Source organism: Octopus bimaculoides, chromosome 18 (genome assembly GCF_046866305.1).
Source record: "Octopus bimaculoides isolate indiv1 chromosome 18, ASM4686630v1, whole genome shotgun sequence".
NCBI classification, from domain to species: Eukaryota; Metazoa; Mollusca; class Cephalopoda; order Octopoda; family Octopodidae; genus Octopus; species Octopus bimaculoides.
Genome location: NC_142945.1, coordinates 13,662,977 through 13,685,476, shown reverse-complemented (window position 1 = coordinate 13,685,476; position 22,500 = coordinate 13,662,977). Strand labels below are relative to the sequence as shown.

The 22,500-nt window shown below is 34.8% G+C and overlaps 1 protein-coding gene and 1 long non-coding RNA gene across 5 annotated transcripts in view; both read left to right on the top strand.

The window, feature by feature from the left end:
- The window catches only part of LOC106874937 (NAD(P)H-hydrate epimerase), a 788,445-nt gene that overhangs the window by 444,715 nt on the left and 321,230 nt on the right, over window positions 1-22,500 (top strand). The window lies entirely within an intron of this gene.
- LOC149132009 (uncharacterized) overlaps window positions 20,773-22,500 on the top strand; it is a 14,137-nt gene continuing 12,409 nt past the window's right edge. The window contains exon 1 of the long non-coding RNA XR_016244946.1: window positions 20,773-20,954. This is a non-coding gene — a long non-coding RNA (uncharacterized LOC149132009). The remainder of the gene's footprint in view (window positions 20,955-22,500) is intronic.

Sequence of the window (22,500 nt, the reverse complement as noted above, 5' to 3'; positions counted from 1 at the left end):
TCCTGGTCCACCAGTCCTCAGTCAAATCGTCCAACTCATGCTAGCATGGAAAGCGGATGTTAAATGATGATGATGATGATGATATATATATATATATATATATATATCGTTGCTAGTACCGCCTGACTGGCCTTCGTGCCGGTGGCACGTAAAAGCACCCACTACACTCTTGGAGTGGTTGGCGTTAGGAAGGGCATCCAGCTGTAGAAACTCTGCCAAATCAGATTGGAGCCTGGTGTCGCCTCCTGGTCCACCAGTCCTCAGTCAAATCGTCCAACCCATGCTAGCATGGAAAGCGGACGTTAAACGACGATATATATACGATATATATATATAAAATAATGGAGGTAGCCAGATGCAATTTAAAACCCAAAAGGAAATAATTCACCATCACTATATATGTATATGTATGTACATATATATATATATATATATATATATATATATATATATATATATATATATATATATATATATAATATAGATTTAATCAAAAGATTCAATGTGGTACTTAAAATGTTTGAGGCACCAGAATTTGGTAGGGTAAAAACCAAAAACAAAATCAAGAGATTTGGTGAATAAAATTTGAAGAAAAACAACAAAAATTCCTTAGATTATAGCAGTACATACGTTTCGTACAAACTTCATTTATTTATGTAGTGAGAACACCACATAAGATGTGCAATGAAAATGTACTCCCCAGCTGCATAATGGAAGTTCATTTTAGAAAGTGATTTTGTAGACGTGTGCAAATATAAGAGTAGGAGATAGAGAAAATACCATTTTGACTGGGCTGTTAATCAACACACCACCATCGGTTGTCAAGCGATGCTGGGGGAACAAACACAGACACACAAACATACACACACATATACTTACACATATATACATATATACGACGGGCTTCTTTCAGTTTCTGTCTACCAAATCCATTCACAAAGCTTTGGTCGGCACTTGCCCAAGGTGCCACGCAGCGGGACTGAACACAGTGGGACTGAACTGGAACCATGTGGTTGGGAAGCAAGCTTCTTACCACACACTAGGCTTACAAAAAAAAGAAAGTCCTGGGGTCGATTTGTTCGACTAAAGGATGTCACAATCAAATGATTGAAACATGTAAAAGAATAAAAGAATAAAAGAAAGAATATATATATCATCATCATCATCATCATTATCATCATCATCATTATTTAACAATCATTTTCCTGTACAGATTTTGTTTCTTTCATCCCTGCATTCATGAGGTATAGTATTTTAGGAGAAATATGGAGTGCTACTTGCAGCTCACAAGCCACATTTTAGCCACTGCTATCACAGAATAAAACTTCTATACAATATTACCATATAAAAGACTTCTTGCATATAAGAAATACGTCTAATGTATTTAGGAGACAGGAAATGGAAAGTTATCGTGTTTAAGCATTTCTGATGGCCATTACCAAGGCAAATGATTGAGAAATGATTCCACTGTGGTGCATACCATATGTCTTCAATGTTCTAATATCCAATTATCCATATTAGGTTGAACTAGATGCTTTTTTCTGGTGTTTTATTATTGTTAAACAAAAGTATCTTTATAACATGTCTTGCTTCTTGTGGCTGTGGACTTCTGTATGAATTATATACAAACGTGTTTGTGTATGAGAGTCATCATCACCATCATCATTGTTATCATCATTGTCATCATCATCATCATCATCATCATTATCATTGCCAGTGCCCCTGGACTGGCTCTTGTGTGGGTGGCACATAAAATACACCATTTTGAGCGTGGCCGTTGCCAGTACCGCCTGACTGGCCTACATGCCGGTGACACGTAAAAGCACCCACTACACTCTCTGACCGGTTGGCGTTAGGAAGGGCATCCAGCTGTACAAACTCTGTCAGATCAGATTGGAGCCTGGTGTTGCCATCCGGTTTCACCAGTCCTCAGTCAAACCGTCCAACCCATGCTAGCATAGAAAGCGGACATTAAACGATGATGATGATCATCATCATCATCATTGTTGTTATCTTAACATCCACTTCTCTGTGCTTGCTTGATTGCATCGGACAGATTTTGGGGGGGGGGGGGTAGATTTTCTAGGGCCAGATGCCCTTTCTGTTACCAACTCTCTTTTTCTTTTCAAACTAAAATAATATTTCTCCACGGCAAGACATGTTTTCACAAAACATTGGAAAAGAATAATGCCGCTTCTATGACAGTGACACTCATTTACAACTGTCATGGGATGTCAAGACAAGGGGACACAAAACACACACACACACACATTCACACACACTCACGCACACACTCACACACACACATATATACACACACACATTTATGTCTATATATATATATGTATGCATGCATACATGTATGTGCAGCTTGCTTACCAACCATATGGTTCCGGGTTCATTCCCATAGCATGGCATCTTGGGCAAGTGTCTTCTACTATAGCCTCGGGCTGACCAAAGCCTTGTGAGTGGATTTGGTAGACGGAAACTGAAAGAAGCCTGTCATATATATATATATATATATATATATATATATATATATATATATATATATATATATATTACATATGTATGTGTGTGTATATGTTTGTGTGTCTGTGTTTGTCCCCCCAACATCGCTTGGCAACCGAAGGTGGTGTGTTTACATCCCCGTAACTTAGCGGTTCGTCAAAAGAGACCGATAGAATAAGTACTAGGTTTACAAAGAATAAGTCCTGGGGTCGATTTGCTCGACTAAAGGCGGTGCTCCAGCATGGCCACAGTAAAATGACTGAAACAAGTAAAAGAGTAAAAGAGTAAAGAGTATATGGTTGTGGTATATATATATATATATATATATATATATATATATATATATCATCAAATTAAAACATAGGGTAAAAAAATCATATATTAATTAATATCGATTTATTACCAGGAAGCTAGCACAAGATGTGGTCTATTTCTAGCACATTAAATGTCCACTTTAGTGGTCAACGTTATATATGAAAATATATATATATATATATATATATATATATATATATATATATATATATATATGGTTGTGGTATCAATTTTTGAAACAAACACAGACAGACAGACACACACACACATCTGTGGATATATGTATGAAGAACTTATTTGAGTTTCTGCCTACCAAAGTCACTCACAAGGTTTTGGGCTGTGGCTATATTAGGTGACACTTGTTCAAGGTGCCACACAGTGAGACTGAACCCTGAACCATGTGGTTGGGAAGCAAGCTTCTTAGTACACAGCCACATCTACGAAGGCATTGCAATTATTTTAATGTTCATTCTTTAAAGCATTTCTCCTGCTGCAATCCATTTGAAACATTCCAAAATGTCCAGCAGTTGACAGCATAACACTAACTCACACACTTTCTATCATTAACAACATCCGATGGCATTAGAAATATATTAAATACGACAAACAGTTCATGGACATAATTTGCTTTGATTTGCAAAATTATAAAAGTAACAACAACAACAACAACAATAATAATAATAGTAATAAAATTGATGGTGATGGTGGTGGTGGCGGCGGTGGTGGTGGTAGTGATGATGATGAGGGGGATAAAGAGACCCTAGGAGACCTCTGATAACAGGATGTTGTCCGCTCTCACAGAGCAAGTGAGATCGAGTGCTTTGAGAAACAAGACATAAGAAAAACAACAACAACAGCAACGTTAATAATAATAATAAAGATAAAAATTAAGTGAAAAGTGTGATTTTGAAGTTTATAGCAAATTCCCATTTTTCTGATGACTTTTATGGCAAATTCTCCCCTTCCTCCAACCCTGCCCACTCTTCGTTTCTTTTGTCTCCTCTATGTTGCTTCTCAATCTCTCTCTCTCTCTCTCTCTCTCTCATAATGTTTGTATTTGTACATACACACATATTTGCTTTAGTGTCGTTTTAGTTATGCACATACACACACATGCACGCACATATCATCATCATGATGTATTCTTTCATTCTTTTACTTGTTTCCGTCATTTGACTGCGGCCATGCTGGCGCACTGTCTTTTAGTCGAACAAATCAACCCCAGGACTTATTCTTTGTAAGCCTAGTACTTATTCTATCGGTCTCCTTGTGCCAAACTGCTAAGTTATGGGGATGTAAACACACCAGCATCGGTTGTCAAGCAATGGTGGAGGGACAAACACAGACACATAAACATATGCATATATATACACACACACACACACACATATATATATATACACGACAAGCTTCTTTCAGTTTCCATCAATCAAATCCACTCACAAATCTTTGTTCGGCCTAAGGCTAAAGAAGACACTTGCCCAAGGTGCCATGCAGTGGCACTGAACCCGGAAACATGTGGTTGGTAAGTAAACTACTTACAACATAGCCATTCCTGCACCTACACATACACACACATACACACACACACATATACACACACATATATATCGTGCTGTGTCTGGGGAGAGTCATTCTCTTTTGGCACCTTATAATTAAACACACTCACCGGTAAAATTTCTACTTATTTCTTATTCATTTTTCTAAAATTCTCGTTGCATCTTGCAACCTTTTAAATAGTTTTAAGAGAGTCAAAACTATTGAAAAAGTTGCAAGATGCAACGAAAAGCAATAGCACAGGACTTAGTAAATTGATAACAATAAGAAATTTAATTTAGATTGATTCACCCTGTCAATTTCTTTCCCTTACGACAAAGGTAAAAAATTCTGTAACATTTGTAATAATTCTGAACTGTTCCACATTCTCTTTTCTAAGAATCCACCTGTAAACGCGATTATAGAGCGTTCTTACCGATGTAAACATTGGCAGAAACCCACCTTTAGCTCATTCATATAGGTGATTTCTATCAATCTATATAGTTTGAGCATTTAGTTCTTCTTTCACTCTACTTCCAATAGAGATGTCTATTTCCAAGCCTTTGAACATTTATTTAACTCACATATCACTCTACATTTCTCCTTTATTAGTTCTCTCCATATTGATTTCTTTACCCCTTCTCTTCATATGCGCTACCTTTGACGTCATATCTACTAATGGTTTTTTTAAAATACTTAATAGCATTCTGTTCATCATTTACACAGTCATCACATTTGTTAAAATGTGTTATTGTTGAATTTGATTCTCTTTCTTTCCATGATGAGAAGGTTACATTATTTTACACCATTTATTCCTTTGGAATAATACCAATGTTGTCTTCGAAACATATGTTGGAAGTAAGAGAATTTGAATAACACCTGCATTTAACTCCATCTATTTATTTATACTATACAAACTATTGCACATTGACCCAGAGTTTCTACCTTTGAACAGATTGCTACATGCTTGTTACTTGTGTGAATTTTGCTACTCTGGTAACTGTTTATTGAATTTTCCATGTTAACTGTAAACAAAGGAAAATTCACTCATCCATATACATATCTCTATCTATCTATCTATCTATCTATATATATATATATATATATATATATATATATATATATATATATATATATATATATGTATGTATATATATTTAATTCATTAAAAGATCAGCATGCTGTGGTTTTAGACAAATACTGGCATATAGTTTAATTGGGAACTAAAGAACTATAAAACTTCAAATACACCGCCTTGCCTCACTCACAGTCAATATAATCCCATCTGCTCGGATAAAACAAACGAACCCTGTAACTCATATTGGCTATATTTGCTACGCTAACATTTAAACACATTAACAATTGTGGAAAGACAAAAGAAAAAATAAATAACAAACAAAGGAAACAATCGTTCCCAAAGAGAGGCAAATGGAAGATACTGAGCTAGTATGTGAATGTGTTCAAACAACTGTGATATTAATAATGTTTTCTACAATTACTCATGTGTTCTCATAAGAGATATGTTTACCCTAATACATTTCAGAGAACGTAGTAATGAATTTTAGTTCATAAGTAATCTAATATTAACTGCAAAAAAAAATAATAAGTTGATCTTTGGTTGTTTTTTTTTTTTCATTGAATGGAAACCACTTATTAGTTTAATGATTTTTCTGTGAGTTTTTTTAAATTTTTTAAGTATTTTCTTTTTGTTTTATTTGATTTTACATATTCATCATTTTCCAATTTTGATAAATACTGAGATATAACATTTTTTATTCTCATAATTCTCATTTTTTTTTTATGTTTCAAAAAAAAAAAGTAATATCACAAATTCATTTTGTTGAAGCAGTTATATTTTATCAGTAGAATACCTTTCCTATCTATGTTATAGCTACTTATAGAACTATCAGTTAGGAAATATTGAATTTATATATTAATGAAACAGTGTGAGGTAAGTACAGCAAAGCAGACCCTGATATATATAGTGGAATACAAACTTGTTACCAGTTCAAATATGCTCGAGGCATATTCAAACTTATAAAAAAAAAAACCATTCACTGTATTTTGTCATGGAGAAAATTTCTCACTGTAGACAGTAAGTGTAAGCATACTGAATCAGTTTGTAGCGCCTCCTAGCCAGACTATTGGATGCATATACTTTGGAGTGGTTATCCCCTCTTCAACAGCAGGTACATGCATCCAACACTCTGGCTAGGAGGTGCTGCAAACTTACTTGGTTTGTTTACAGCAGTGGTTCCCTACTCTTCCAGGGTGCCACCCCCTTGACACCTAGGTCGCATTCCTAGTGTCTCCACCCCACTCACCACCACAAACATTGACCTCTTTCTGCTGTAAATTCAAAACAACTGTATTTCACAAATAAAACATTACCTAATTTAGCCCATATAAAACGTTACCTAATTATAGTTAACTGAAATTTTACCTTTAAGGGCATGGCCTCCTTTCACAAGTATGTGGGATTCAATAGTTAGTACCGTGCATTTGCTGTCTTAGTTGCCTATGTGGTTACAATCACTAGCGTAGCTAGAGGGGGCTAGAGAGAGTGGTCTGCTCTGGGTGGCACTTTAAGAGGGCGGCACCACTTTTGAGTCTGCTGTAGACAATATGTACTTTTTGATGGAGCCTGGGGGGATCAGACTGAAGGGCAGCACACACTCTAGCTATGCTAATGGTAACAATCAGGCATAGACAGACACCTCCCTGACATCGGCAGAAAAGCTGGTGTGACAGCTGGAAAGAGACAAGGCTGCACCAACATTAGGCTGGTATTCATTCATAGTTGAATACACAGGATCATCTTACTCAAGGAGACAACAAGCTACCTTGTCCAGAGACTGAACCCATAACCTTATGATTGTGAGTCTAGCAACCTTACCAATAGGCCACATTCCCTAATGATAACAAAAAGTCGTCTTAAATATCAAATTCTGATCAAGAAAGTCAGGGAAGACAACAATGGAGTTTAAAGTAATAATAATTAAGTAACAGTATTGAATAAGTTTGATCTTTGGTTGTAAAGAAACAACTGTGTACATGTTTCAACCTTATTTAACCTTGTCAATAAAACAGAATCATATGTGTTTTCACATTGGAGATTGGATGTCTGAGAAACACTTTTACTGCCATTTAGTTATTGGTTGCTTTCTTATAATTTTTTTTTTTTTAATCAGGAGTATTGATTCAGCTTCTATCTTGCATCTATTTATTTATTTTTATTTAATGTCTTGCCTATTTTGTAAAGGGGTCATATTTTATGAGCAAAAATATAGTGCAAGATGAAGTAAATCAAAAAAAAAAAATTAAAACAAATTTGTTTTGCTGTGAATAAAAACTTTTTCACAATTGGATTTGCAAAAAATAAATTTTTATTTTCAAACTTGTTCATGTTGATATGGTTATACTTTGAATGATGATGGAATTTGATAACCACAAGAGTCATATATAACTGGTATAAACATCATTGATTTTTTTTTTTTTTTTGTAATATCTTCGCCATTATCCCCCAGAGCAATGTATATCTACTTGCTATCAATATGAGAGAAGGTTAATATCTTCGAAATCTATAGCAGTTTCACATGTTATAAGGACTTAAACTCATATTTTCTGTTGGCTTCATTCTCTCACTCCCTCTCTCTCTCACACACATTTTTCTCACTCTGATATCGTTTATTTATGTCGGTGCATTGGCATATATATTGGAAACATGACCGATATCAATAAACAATAGTTTCTTCAGTTTCTGATCCTGTCTTTACTCTAAAAAAAGGTCTTTTTTATAATACAGTTCCAGAGAGATGAGGAATTATGTACATTATTTACATCATTTACATTAGACGGATATTAGTCCTCATCTTGTTTGTTGTTAACACAACGTTTTGGCTGATATACCCTCCAGCCTTCATCAGGTGTCTTGGGGAAATTTTGAACCTGGGTTCTCATTCCTAAGGCATTTTTCGATGTTATCATTATTATTATTATTGTTTAGGTCACTGCTTGGAATCGAACTCGGAATCTTGGGGTTAGTTGCCCATGCTCTTAACCACTATGCCTTAATGTAAAGGTCTTTTTTATATTCTTTTATTCTTTTACTTGTTTCAGTCATTTGACTGCGACCATGATGGAGCACTGCCTTGAAGGTTTTCAGCTGAAGAAATCGCCCCCAAGATTTATTCTTTGTAAGCCTGGTACTTATCCTATCGGTCTCTTTTGACGAACTGCTAAGTTACAGGAAACTAAACACACCAACACTGGTTGTCAAGCAATGGTGGGGTGGACAAACACTGACAAAGACACACCCATATAATTACATATATATATGTGTGTGTGTGTGTGTGTGTGTGTGTGTGTGTGTGTGTGTATATGTATATGACAGACTTTTTTCAGTTTCCATCTGCCAAATCCACTCACAAGGCTTTGGTGAGCCTGAGACTATAGTGGAAGACACTTGCCCAAGATGCCACGCAGTGGAACTGAACCCCAGGTTTCTTACCACACCTAATTGTTTATACTTTTTTTAACCTCTCTTCTATTCTTTCTCTCTTTATCTCTTTCATCTTTCCTTATCACCATTTACCTTCATTATATGCATATACAGCTTTCATTCTTTCTCAATGTCTCTTTCTTCTTCTTCTCATTTTTATTATTATTACCTCCGCCTTAGCGAAGGCGGAGGTGTTGTTTTTAATTGTGTTTGCTTGTTTGCTTGTCGATGGACAAGATATCTCAAGATGGATTTGGACGAGACTTTCAGGGATGTTTGGCCTTGTGACTGGCATGAACAGATTAGGTTTTGGGATCGATCTGGTAGCAGACAAGGATTCTGGTTTATTTCTCCTGTTTTTTTACTTAACTTTTGAGGGTGGTCGGGCTCATTTTTAGTATTCTTGTTTGTGAGAGCAGTTGAGTTTATTTCAGATATTCACATTTTAAAAGTCATCTCTGGCCAATCGTTGAGAGGACGTTGGTGTTGCTTTGACAGAAGTTTGTGCTCTCTGAGTGCTCTTGTTGTTGTTATTATTATTATTATTATTATTATGATTATTATTATTATATGAAAACACACAGCTTATTTTGCTGGGTATGATGGAAAGTGTCAGCTGTCCACAGCCAGCAGACTAAGGTGACTCTTGTTTACTGGTCATGCTTCAAGAACCCTGCATAGAATTCTTGCAGTTCCAAGCAATGCTGATTTTTGTAAGTGTTCTACCCTCACATTTGCACCAATCTTTTTCAGCCATGCTGGTAATTTCCTTTCCTGAGAGTCCAGTAACACAATATCTGTATCACATCCTCGCGTTGTTGTTTTTTGTTTTTTTTTTTGTTTTTTTGTCGTTTTTCTTGTTTGAACTCACTATATATATATATATATATATATATATATATGTGTGTGTGTATATACATGAATGCATACATACATACATATATACATAAGGAGCACTCCGTTGGTTATGATGACGAGGGTCCCATCTGATAAAGTCAATGGAACAGCTTGCTTGTGAAATTAACGTGCAAGAAGTGGCTGAGCACTCCACAGACACGTGCATCCTTAATGTAGTTCTCAGGGAGATTCAGCATGACACAGAGTGTGACAAGGCTGGCCCTTTGAAATACAGGTACTATACACACATACATACATATACATAGGTGTATGCATGTGTCCATGTCTGTTACTTCTTGGCGATCAGTGCTAGATCGTTGTATGTCCCCATATCTTAGTGGTTCGTTGAAAGGAGTCCATATTTATAAACACCAGAAGTAAAATAATTACTCTTGTCAATTTGAGCGAATGAATTCATCAAGGTGGTACCTCAGCTTGGCTGTAGTCCAATGACTGAAACAAGTAAAAAGATAAAAGAAAAAGAAAATATATTAACCAGTAATTCAGGCTGTGATATTGTATCATTCTTTTTTAAGCAAATTGTCTGGAAATTTCCTGCCAGCACTCTCTACTCAGTCCATAAGAAACTAATCTCCACAATTCTTCTTGACCTTTACCACAGAAAATAACTAATGTAGCTGTACAAATATAAATGGATGGATGGATGGATGGATGGAGAAGATAAATAAATAAATAAATAAAAATAATAAACAAAAACAACTGACAAACAACAGTAGAATAAATAAATAAAAAAATCACAGTAATAATGTAAAACATCAAAATATCTGTAAAATTAATTGCTTCTGTGGAACCAAACTCAGTGTGAAGTAGACTAAATGCCAATAATAAATCTTGAGGAATCTAAATTTCCATCTATTAACGGAATCCACATGTGTTTGAAGTTCTGGATCTTAGAGTGAACAAGCCAACAATAAAAAAATAGAATGGTCAAAATCAAAAGAGATGCTGATCACATGCTCTACTCAATTAGCTACCTCTGTGCTATAGACGTTTATTATTATTATTATATTTCGCCCTGGTGGTAAATAAAAGAAAGCATTATTATTATTACTATTATTATTATTAGTTAGGTGTGGATGTAGGAGTTGTGTCCATTGCCTTCAGAGGAACAACAGGGCTAAATTCTGCTATACAACAACAATTCAATGGAGGAATAATATTGGTTTACTGTGAGAGAGGGAAATGTTGAAGACTACAGAATCCTTCATCTGAAGACCATTGCTAGTTTCTTTGGGTGCTCTTTTTATTTGTCTATTTAAATTTTTTTTTATTTTCTTTTTATTTTTAGTTCCTTTGGATCTCATTTTCTTTACACAACAACAGTTTAATGGCTGAACCATTCTCTTTGAAATTAGAGTTTACCATCAGAAAACGGGGGAAAGGGGGAAAAAAGGTGCCTTACATGTTGTCTGGGAAACACAATGTCTGGTAAAAAAAAAAAAAAAAAACAAGATGGGATGGTCACAGATGGAAGGTCTTTAACTCTAGGTTTGCTCAATCAAACTACTTTCAGGTGAAATAAAAACAACTGGACCAGTGAATATGTGTTTGGTTCCTGAAAAAGGGTCACGAAAACCCTTAAATTAAATAAAGTATAATATACACAATACATTCTTTTATTTGTTTCAGTCATTTGACTGCAGCCATGCTGGAGCATCGCCTTTAGTCGAACAAATCGACCCTAGGACTTATTCTTTGTCAGCCTAGTACTTATTTTATCGGTCTTTTTTGCCAAACCGCTAATGTTACGGGGACGTGAACACACCAATATCAGTTGTCAAGCGATGGTGGGGGGACAAACACAGACACACAAACTTACACACACACACACACACACACACACACATATGACCTGCTTCTATCAGTTTCTATCTACCAAATCCTCTCACAAGGATTTGGTTGGCCCAAGGCTATGGTAGAAGACATTTTCCCAAGGTGCCATGCAGTGGGACTGAACCTAGAACCATGTGGCTGAGAAGCAAGCGTCTAACTACAGCCACATTTGTGCCTGTTATTGTTATAATCATTTTGCTTTTTTTCAAATAGATCCTAACATTACTAAAACACCACAACCCAGCATTAAATCTTTCTCTTTGATCTCACATCTTCCATTATTTTTCTTCCCAAATACTTAAATCCATCAATTTGTTTGATTTCTCTGCTGTTTCACTTGGACAGACTCTTTTCTTTTTCTTTACTAATTATCATTATTTCACTTCTGGCCTTTTTTAATTTTTATTTTCAGCACATATTTATACTCCTTATCTTCTTGCTGTATCAAGACATGTTAGATCTATAACTTCTTCATCATTTTGTCCTGTTAAGTCAATATTATTGGCAGTATGGAAATTTCTGACTTTTCAACATCCTACTTGAACATTTCCTTCAAAAGATTCAAGGGCGTTTGTCATTATGCATTAGAAAAAAAATCACTGAAAAAACATGGCAAAAGATTGCATCCTTGAGTGATACTAACTGTTGTTTTAAACCATTTACTTGGTGAATTTCCAACTTCAAACCAGATTTCATGCATGTTTGTAGAATGACTTTGTAGTATTTACTATCGGTAAGCTTGTACTACATTTTTTTTCATAATCTGCTCAAGTGCCAATGCTAAAAACGTAGTCAAACATTTTTCAACTCTATAAAAGTTGAGATAAAGAACAGTATGGACTGTTGTTCCAGGTATTTTTCTGCTACAATATTGGTTTCAAATTTTGGCACAAGGCCAATAGTTTTATGGGGGAGGGAGCTAAGTTGATTAAATCAACCCCAGTGCTCAACTTGTGTTTATTTTATCGACCCAGAAGGGATGAAAGACAAAGTTGACCTCAGCGGAATTTGAACTCAGAACGTAAAGACAAATGAAACGCCACTAAGAATTTCGCCTGATGATTCTGCCAGCTAACTGCCTTATTTTTCTACTATAATATTGTTACAAATCTGTTCAACAGGATTTCTCCCTCTTGGGAACTGGTCTGTGTCTCACTGCCATGGTTTCATTTGAACAAGTAAAACAATTAACAAGGCCTCAGTTGGATAACTGACTAAACTAATAAATAATATGATTAATAATGTGGTTGTTTTTGTACTTTTTGGTGTCTCTTTCTTTGACAGTAGTATAACAAATTGATTCTGTCCATTTTCTGTGCCATTCTCCTGTAAGTAAATCACAATTACACAATATATAATCTCAGTAACATACTCACCTCCCTGATTTAGCAGTTTTGCTTTTAACAGCTCTGCTTCTAAACTATCCATTCCAGGTGATTAATTATATTTCAGTTTCTTAATCAATTGCGTAACTTCTTTCCAAATTGGCTACATAACTCCATTTCTAGCTCTTACTACATATTAAAGAGAAGTTCTTGTAATTATTTTGGTACATTGCTATCTATGTTTGTTTTGTCTCTCTAGAATTCTTCTTAGTTTTCTTTCAATCTATCAATTGCTTTAGTTAGCAGGCTGCTATATTCTACAACAACTTGACGTTTAGGTACCCATTCTTTGATTAGATCTTTAGCCATTTGATAAGAGTCATTTGCTCTATAGATTTTTTGCTTTGTTTTGTTTTTTCCTCACAATTTTCATTAATCCATCATATCTTTTGATGCCACAATTTCTTTCATTCTTTTTTTTACTTTCCTATCGACCAAACTATACTTCATTTTAACTCTGTTGTTTTTATACCATTTCTGTTTCACATCTCTTCTTTCATTAAAACTTATTAAAAGCATCTTCATTTATGCAAGGATACTTAATTTTCTTTCTCTTACCAACGATTTTATTGATTATTATTATTACTGTTGTTCTTCAAAGGCTTCTGTTAATTCTGGAACATTTGCATCTAATAATAATAAAGTTGTGAATTTTTTCCCTAGCTGTGTTTTAAATTTTAATGTTATGCTCAGGTCTTTATATATTTCAAGACCACGTTTTTCTTTTTCACATTTCAGTTCTTTTCAACTGAGTTCAGCTCCATAGTTATTGTCCTTATAAAAAGTTAGTAATCAATGCCTTTATCTACACTCGGTGTTTTATCTCCATTTATATTCACTTGATATGTTTTTAGGAATAAAATCGATCTGGTTATTATACATTCCTCCAGGTAAATGCTATCTTATTGTTTTTCCCAGTTTGTTCTGAAGTATTATATTGGCAAGAAATTAGTTTAGTTTGTTTTGCAAATTCTAGTAAACATACTCATCTGTTGATAGTTTTTTATTTTTCAAGTCATATTTTCCAGCTGTTCCTTTCCAAGAATCATGAACATCCACTCCAATCTTTACATTCCAGTCACCAAGAATTATTAGTATGTCTCTCTTATTTTGTTTGCTAATTGTTCTTTCTATAATTTTGAGAGAATTTTTCCACCTCTTCATCATTGTAATCTCAAGTTGAAGCATAAAGTTGGATGAAGCTATTGCATGGTTTTGCGAGCCAGTGTTTGACATGAATATTTTGCTGCAAAATTACAATTTTGCAATGTATTATGGTAATTTTATGCACTATGAAACACAAACCCTTTTCATGCTTCCTTTCTTCCCCATTAAATTATGTTTTGTGCCAATTATCTGTCATAATTCTTCACATATTGTCCATCTTGTTTCCTTACAATGTTCCCTGAACATCTTTACCTTTCATAAGCTTGTTAATGTACTTTTCTAAATTCTTATATTCCGGTGTCTATCCATAAGGGAATTTGTGCAGAGTTTAACTTTCAACTTAATTTTTTTTTTTTTTTTTGTATGTTTAATTGACTTCTCAGAAAAACAGAAGAGGAAATGGTGCTAATTCAATTCAGTATGGCACTTGTGTTTATCCAAGGTCCTGATCAATTGGCATGGTACTTGAGGTTATCCCAGGTCTCAGCCATTCTGTATGGTACTTGAGTCTCTCCTAGGCCCTAACCAGTCCAGTACAATACTTGAGTTTCTCTCAGATCCTAACCAATCTGGTATGGTACTCGAGTTTATTCCAAATCTTGATTATTCTAGATTGCTAAATGAATTTGTTTGTATCATCAAGCTGTGTTTCATAGGCTGGTAACATGATGGCACCTATCATATCTCCAGTTGCTGTTGGCTGTGAGAAAGTCTTCTGCCCTTTGACAGGTTTTTTTTTTTTAAATCCTGCTGAGGATCCACATTCCTTTTTTAATGTAGATCTACACTCCTCCATCCTCCTCATGTTGGTAGCTTTGTATTTATGTTAGAAATCAATGATAATTACAGTAACTGTTAATACATTTAGTTCTCATTTCCAAAGTTCTTAAAACTCACATTGTATTTTGTACATTCATTGCTTCTTTTCTCTCTCAAATTGTTGTACTACTGACATTTACAGATAATTACTGGCAGTATGAATGATATTGACTTAAGTTGTTAGCTTAAGCAACATTTTCTATAATAAAACGGTGGCTTCATGTCTCATATATCCAGCATATATTTGATTATATTCTATTATAACGATCATTTGTCCAATATTAACAGGAATTTGAGAGTTCAGAGTAAAGTTTGATAAGTTCAGTTGCTGTGAGGAATATAGAATCTAATATTTCAAGTCTTGCCTGTTGTCTGTGATTCAAGAAAGGAAAGTGAAAGTAGTATTGTTGTCATTGCTTCTTCAATTACTTGCTTCAAGTAATCATATCATTTTTCTCTTTCTTTCTTACTCTCAGATGAAGGACAACAGCCTACTACATAAAATTCTTTGCTCCTAACCATAATTGAATTTATCAAAGTCTATTAATGACTAATTGTTACCAAAAACAGACCATCTCCAGTTTCCTTGGATTTTGGATTTCATCCTCATTTAACATTAATAAGGCTATTTTCCAAATATTTGTTTAGGTCATGGTATCAATGAAGGTAATACAGTCAGGTAAATAAGGTAATGTGAGGGTGCTTGGTCTAATGGTTAAGGTATTGTCCTCATGGTCATAAGATCATGGTTTCTATCTCCACACTGGGTGGTGCATCGTGCTCTAGGGCAAAATATTTCCTCTCACATTCCTCCAATTCATTCAGTTGTGAATGTATTACAAAAATAGCTGGAATGTTAACTTAGTGATGGACCAAGATCCCATTCAGAGGAGAGTGCTGTAATCCCAGTCACTTATAAGTGAAAACTGGGTTAAGTTCCTGCCTTATGAATCCTTGAGCCCATAATAAATTTAAATAAGGTGTTGAACCACAACTCAGAAGGATTTGAATTCTCTTATTATTTAACACTAGTTCATCTCTGGTGAAACAAACCCATGATCACAAGCTTTCCAGTTGTGATCACTCCTTTTTTCTTTTTCCTCACACTACACATCTTCCCCATTTTCTCCCTCTCTTAACAGTGTTTTTGGTTTAATGCAAAATCTCTTGATATATTCTATACCACAGAATTTTAACCAATGATAGAAAGATTTTAACAACACTTTATATTTAGACAGATGAAATCACCTTGTCTTTTTGAATAAAATATTTTCATTGGCAAGAAAAGAGAGATCAGTAATTTCTTTCAAATTTCTTTCAAAATTTCCTTCAAATTTTTTCACAAGGTCAACAAGTCCAGAAGAGGTGGCCACTTGATCACATGGGCCCAAGTGCTCAACTGGTACTTATTTCATCGACCTCAAAAGGATGCAAGAAAAAGTTGACCCCAATGGAATTTGAACTCAGAATGTACAGCCAAATGAGATGCCACTAAGCATTTTGCACACCATACTAATGATTCTGCCAGTTGACCACCTTAGAGATCAAATATATAAGTCTTAATCTTATGTTGGGATTTCATCAGCTCCTATGTAACCTCTTTATTCACAGAGTCTTTATTTATCAACTCCCTTAAGTGCTTAAGTAAATTGCATTGATGTAGTTGTATATTCAGAGTGTTGGTGTTAGTTCGATTAATAACTCAAAGGTGTATTAACAGAATTCTGTTTTAATGCTATACATTGGCAGAAACATTACTGTGTGGAGGCATGGCTGTATAGCTAAGAAGTTTACTTTGCAACCATGTGGTTTTGGGGTTCAGTCTCGCAGCATGGCACCTTGGGAAAATGTATTTTGTTATAGCCCCAGGGCAACTAATATCTTGTGAGTGAATTTGGCAGATGGGACAGAAAGATAGAAATAATGAATATAAAAAAGGAAAAGCAAGAAATAATATTTCCCATTTAGACTTTTGAATTGACTAAACAATAGTGACAAATGACCGAGACCTTTGGCAATACACCATGCTTAAGAAGACCTGCCAAGCCAAGTGAGATCATAGTTGTGGCTGATGCCAGTATTTTGTAACTGGTACCTGTGCTGGTGGCACATAAAAAGCACCCACTTCACTCTTGGAGTGGCTGGCATAAGAAAGGACATCCATCTGTAGAAACCATGCCAAATCAGATTGGAACCTAGTGCAGCTCCCCAGCTTACCGGTTTTCAGTCAAACCGTCCAACCCATGTCAGCATAGAAAATGGATGTTAAACGATGATATTGATGATAATGATAGTGATGATAATGACGGTGTGAACTGCTGTTTGCTAATCTTCCACTCCTGATGAAGGAAGCCAGTATTATGGTAAAGTTTCTATGTATCCGCCTACTGGTTGTATATCCATAACTTTCTGCACGTTCTATCCGTTAATTATGAACATATTAACTATTACATAATTCCAAGCTCCCAGAAACAACTGTCAAGTTGAAAAGCTATGAATTTCCACCTTAGTTTTCTGCATTTTTTTACACTCCAGGTAAATTCATTTGTCAGTATATATAAATGTCTATACGCTTGAAAATCTATGTTTATCTATTTTCCTTCCTCATATGAAATCCAATGCTGCATTTTAAATGGAAGATACTTACCTGAAATGTTTGCAGTAATTTCATGGTTCCTTTATTGTGAGGCTCCCATTTCTGAATAAAATCATATTATATATATATATATATATATATATATATATATATATATATATATATATGTGTGTGTGTGTGTGTGTGTGTGTGTGTGTGTGTGTGTGTGTGTGTGTATGCTTGTATGTAAGAGTGTGTGGATATTCATATTTACACACAGATAGATAGACACATACATACATATATATGTGTGTGTGTGAGTGTATACACACACACACACACACATATATCTATGTTTATACATATTTTCTTATTTATATGTATTAATATATGCACATATGTGTGTATGTACACATATATATCAGTAGCAGTGTGTTTATGTGTGTCTGTACATATATATATATATATATATATATATATATATATATATATATATATATATACATACATATATATATGTGTGTGTCTGTATGTATATATTTATATATACACTCACTGGGATAAAACTAGAACTAGATCTACCAAACAATGTACTGTGAGAAAATTTGTGAAGAGTTTATTATTAAATATAATTCTAACGTTTCTGTGTAAGTGACAGAATATTGAAAAACTGAAAATGGGCAACAGTTAATAATAAAATTATTTAAATTGGTCTGTATGACATTTCATAAAAAATGGTTTTTGTGCAAGTTTTATGGACTTTTTTGTTTCCAGTTATACTTTGAACATTATAAATATTGCATATTTATACACACCTTGCACATACACTCATACACATAAATAAACACATATAGATGTAACTATAAAAGAACTTTTATAAAAATAGCTAGAAGAAATATTTTTAAAAGTGTACTATTTTCATCTTTAATTTTTTTACATCCTTGTTTTTCACTTGAAGGAAACAAACCAAGACAGTCTTTCATCAACCTCATATTGTTTTCCAAGAATTTTGCAAATATATATATATATATACCTTGCATGCACACACCTACAAATAAATAAACACATATAGATGTAATTATAAAAGAACTTTTATAAAAATAGTTACAAAACATATTTTTAAACGCATACCTTTTGGATCTTTTTTTTTTTTATTATTTTTCCTCACTTGAAGGAAACCCACCAAGACATTCATCATCTTATTGTTTTCCTAGAATTTTCTTCTCAGTGTAAATGATTTAGTGAAAGTGAGTAACCTAGTGGTTAAGGTGTTGTACTGACAATCCCAAAATTGTGGTTTTAATTCCCAGGCAAGGCAGTACGTAGTGTTCTTGCGCAAAACTTTTCATTTCACATCACTCCAGTCCACTCAGGTATAAATTTCTCCCATCCAGGGACAAATTTTTTTAATTTAGTCACTTACACTCCATGGGAACTGAGTTCCTCTCTGGCCTTATGAGTGGCAGGGCACATGGTACAAGGCTTACTTCCCAACTACATGGTTCTGGATTCAGTCCCACTGTATGACACCTTGAAGTGTCTCCTACTATAGCCTTGGGCAAACTGAAGTTTTGTGAGTGGATTTGGTGGGTGGAAACTGAAAGAAGCCTATCGTATATATATATATATATATATATATACTTGCCTTGAAGCTGCCCTTCAGGCAACATTCAGGATAGCTCCTGCTCTCAATTTGCTTCCACCTTTTTGAAGTTGATAAATAAACAAAAAAAAAAAGAACCTAACCAGGTTTATGGATTGACAGAATTGAAAGAAATTCTCTTTGCAAACCTTGTAATATTTGCCCTACTTCTTTGCATTCTGAGTTCAAATCCTGCCACAGCCAACAATGATACTAAATACATCATCATCATCATTATTGTTTGTAATGTCCACTTTCCCATGCTTGCATGTGTTGGATGAAATTGTTGAGGCAGATTTTCTACAGCTGGATGTCCTTCCTGTCACCAACCCTTGGCTGTTTTCAAGCAAGGTTATATTTCACCTGCATGTTTATAAAAGAATCACTAATTCTAGGCACAGGAGTGGCTGTGTGGTAAGTAGCTTGCTTACCAACCACATGGTTCCGTGTTCAGTCCCACTGCGTGTCACCTTGGGCTAGTGTCTTTCACTATAGCCTCGGGCTGACCAAAGCCTTGTGAGTGGATTTGGTAGACGGAAACTGAAAGAAGCCCGTCGTATGTATATGTATATATATGTGTGTGTTTGTGTATCTGTGTTTTCCCTCCAACATCGCTTGACAACCGATGCTGGTGTGTTTATCTCCCTGTAACTTAGCGGTTTGGCAAAAAGAGACAGATAGAATAAGTACTAGGCTTCCAAAGAATAAGACCTGGTGTCGATTTGCTCGACTAAAGGTGGTGCTCCAGCATGGGCGCAGTCAAATGACTGAAACAATTAAAAGAGTAAAAGAGTAATAGGGAATTAAACATAAAAATCACTCAAAAATACTTTAACATAATTAGTCTATTTCTTATGTGATCCCTGGTGACCTCTCACAGAACTCCTGTGTTCTGGGAATCCTTGGCTGGCGAAAAGCGATTTCATATGATCACTATCATATTCCCAGAAATACTAGCCAAATCTCCTAGAAGTCAAACCCTAATGTCTTAGAAGAGAGGGCCATGCTAGATAATAGGGTTCCAAGTTCTCTGTTTCTAGTAAAACAATGGAATGGTCAAAGTTATAGCAGTTTTCTATCCTTATGCTAAACAGATGTCAACAACAACCATTTTCATTAAATCTCTCTCTCTCTCTCTCTCTCTCTCTTTCTCTCTCTCTCTCTCTCTCTCTCACACACATACACACACACACACACACTCTCTCCCCCTCTCTCTCTCTCTCTCTCTTTTTGTCCTTCACCCAATTAAAAATCCCAACAGAATGCATATTTAATTAGCATTCTATTTTCCAATACATCAATAATACAGCCATACTATGTCTGTTTAGTGCAGAGAAGATTGGAGAGGAAAAATATATACACAACAAAAAAAAAAAAAGAAATCTCAACCTCACTGCAGTTCTGCATTTGCTGCATCTTAGCATCTTCTTTGTCTCATCTTATTTCATCTCTCTCTATCTGCATGCATCTGTATGCATCTCACATGCAAACTCTCTCTCTCTGCCTCACTTTTTCTCCTTCCTCTCACTCCCCCCCCCCCGCTCTTTGCTTCTATTTTCTCTCTCTCTCTGTCTCTCCTTTGGAAATGCTTCTTCCACTTATGCTTTCTTGATATTTATGCACATCGAAGCACTCAATAAATACAGTAGGCTAGTTACTACACTACAAGCTGTGCAAGTCATTGATAGAAGCCTCCTACAGTCAGCTCAGTTTCGGATGTTACTTCATCGCATCTCATCTGCATATATATACGTATGTTTTGTATTTATAGACCCTCTTGATCTTCTTTAAACAATGAAACAAATGACAAAAACAAACAAACAAACAACAATCACAACAACAACAATAACAACAATGGTATCAACACCTTAGACATCACAAATTGAAATATAGGGGGAGGTGGGGCAGTATAAAACAAAGCAAGGAATGAAAAATAAACAGACCAAAAAAAAAACCAAGTGTCTAGAAAGGACCTAGCACACACACACACACACACACACACACATACACACATACACACACTCATACATACATACATACATACACACATATAAACAAACACACAAACACACACACATGCAAACACACACACATACAAACACTGACACACACAAACACACACAAACACACACACACATACATACACACATACATACATAATACATTCACATGCACACTCACACATATGCACACATATGAACATGCACTCATGAACGTGCACACATATAAACAAACACACACAAACACACACACATGCAAACACATACACACATACAAACACTCACACACACAAACACAAACACACACAAACACACACGCAGGCACACACACACACACACATGCATACACACACCACACATGTAAAGACATATTGCCTTCGTACATTCATACACGCACAAACACAGGCAACAACTAAATAAGAAACCAACCAACAAACAGACAAGCACCCCCCCCCCCCCAAAGTATTTACATCTTAAATCATAAAAAAGTGGGGGTGGGAGTTTATCAATACTACTCAGCCACCCCCATCACAACCATCATCTACTGCAAGAGAAAAAAAGTCATTAATGATTCCGTACCCATTAAGCTTAGAAATTTCTTCACCTCTCCTTCCCCACCAGTACTACAATCTTTCATTTCCATTCATTTCGCTTCTAATTTTATCTTTTGACATTAAGATTTTGTATTTCTACTCCTTGTCCGTCCGTCTGTCTGTTCGTCTGTGTATCTGCTTTTCATTCATTCTCTTATTTTTTCTTTCATTTTTTTTTAAATATCATATATATATATATATATATATATATACATATATACATATATATATATATATATATATATATATATATATATATATATATATATATATATATACATATATACATATACACATATATATATATATATATACATATATACCTATATATATATATATATATATATATAGGTATATGATGTATGTATATATATGTGTGTTTTTAATTGAAATTCTTCATTGGTAATTTCCATTTTAATGAACTGTCAGCTTCCTTAAAATTAGAAATCCTACCAAATCAAAGGTTAGACAGGAAATTTTTTTGCTACTAGTTGGAGTTATATGGAAATGACAAAAGGAATCACTCACTGCTGCTCTAGTATCACGCATGTACTACTACAAACAAAATATTTTTAAGGAATCACAGGCAGAACTTAGATATTTTTTTTCTTTCCTATTTTGATTTTCCCTTCCCCTGTCATGCCCCTACCTCAACTATTGGAAGATCCTCCATTTTAGGCTCCTTTTTCTATGATTCCTTTTTTG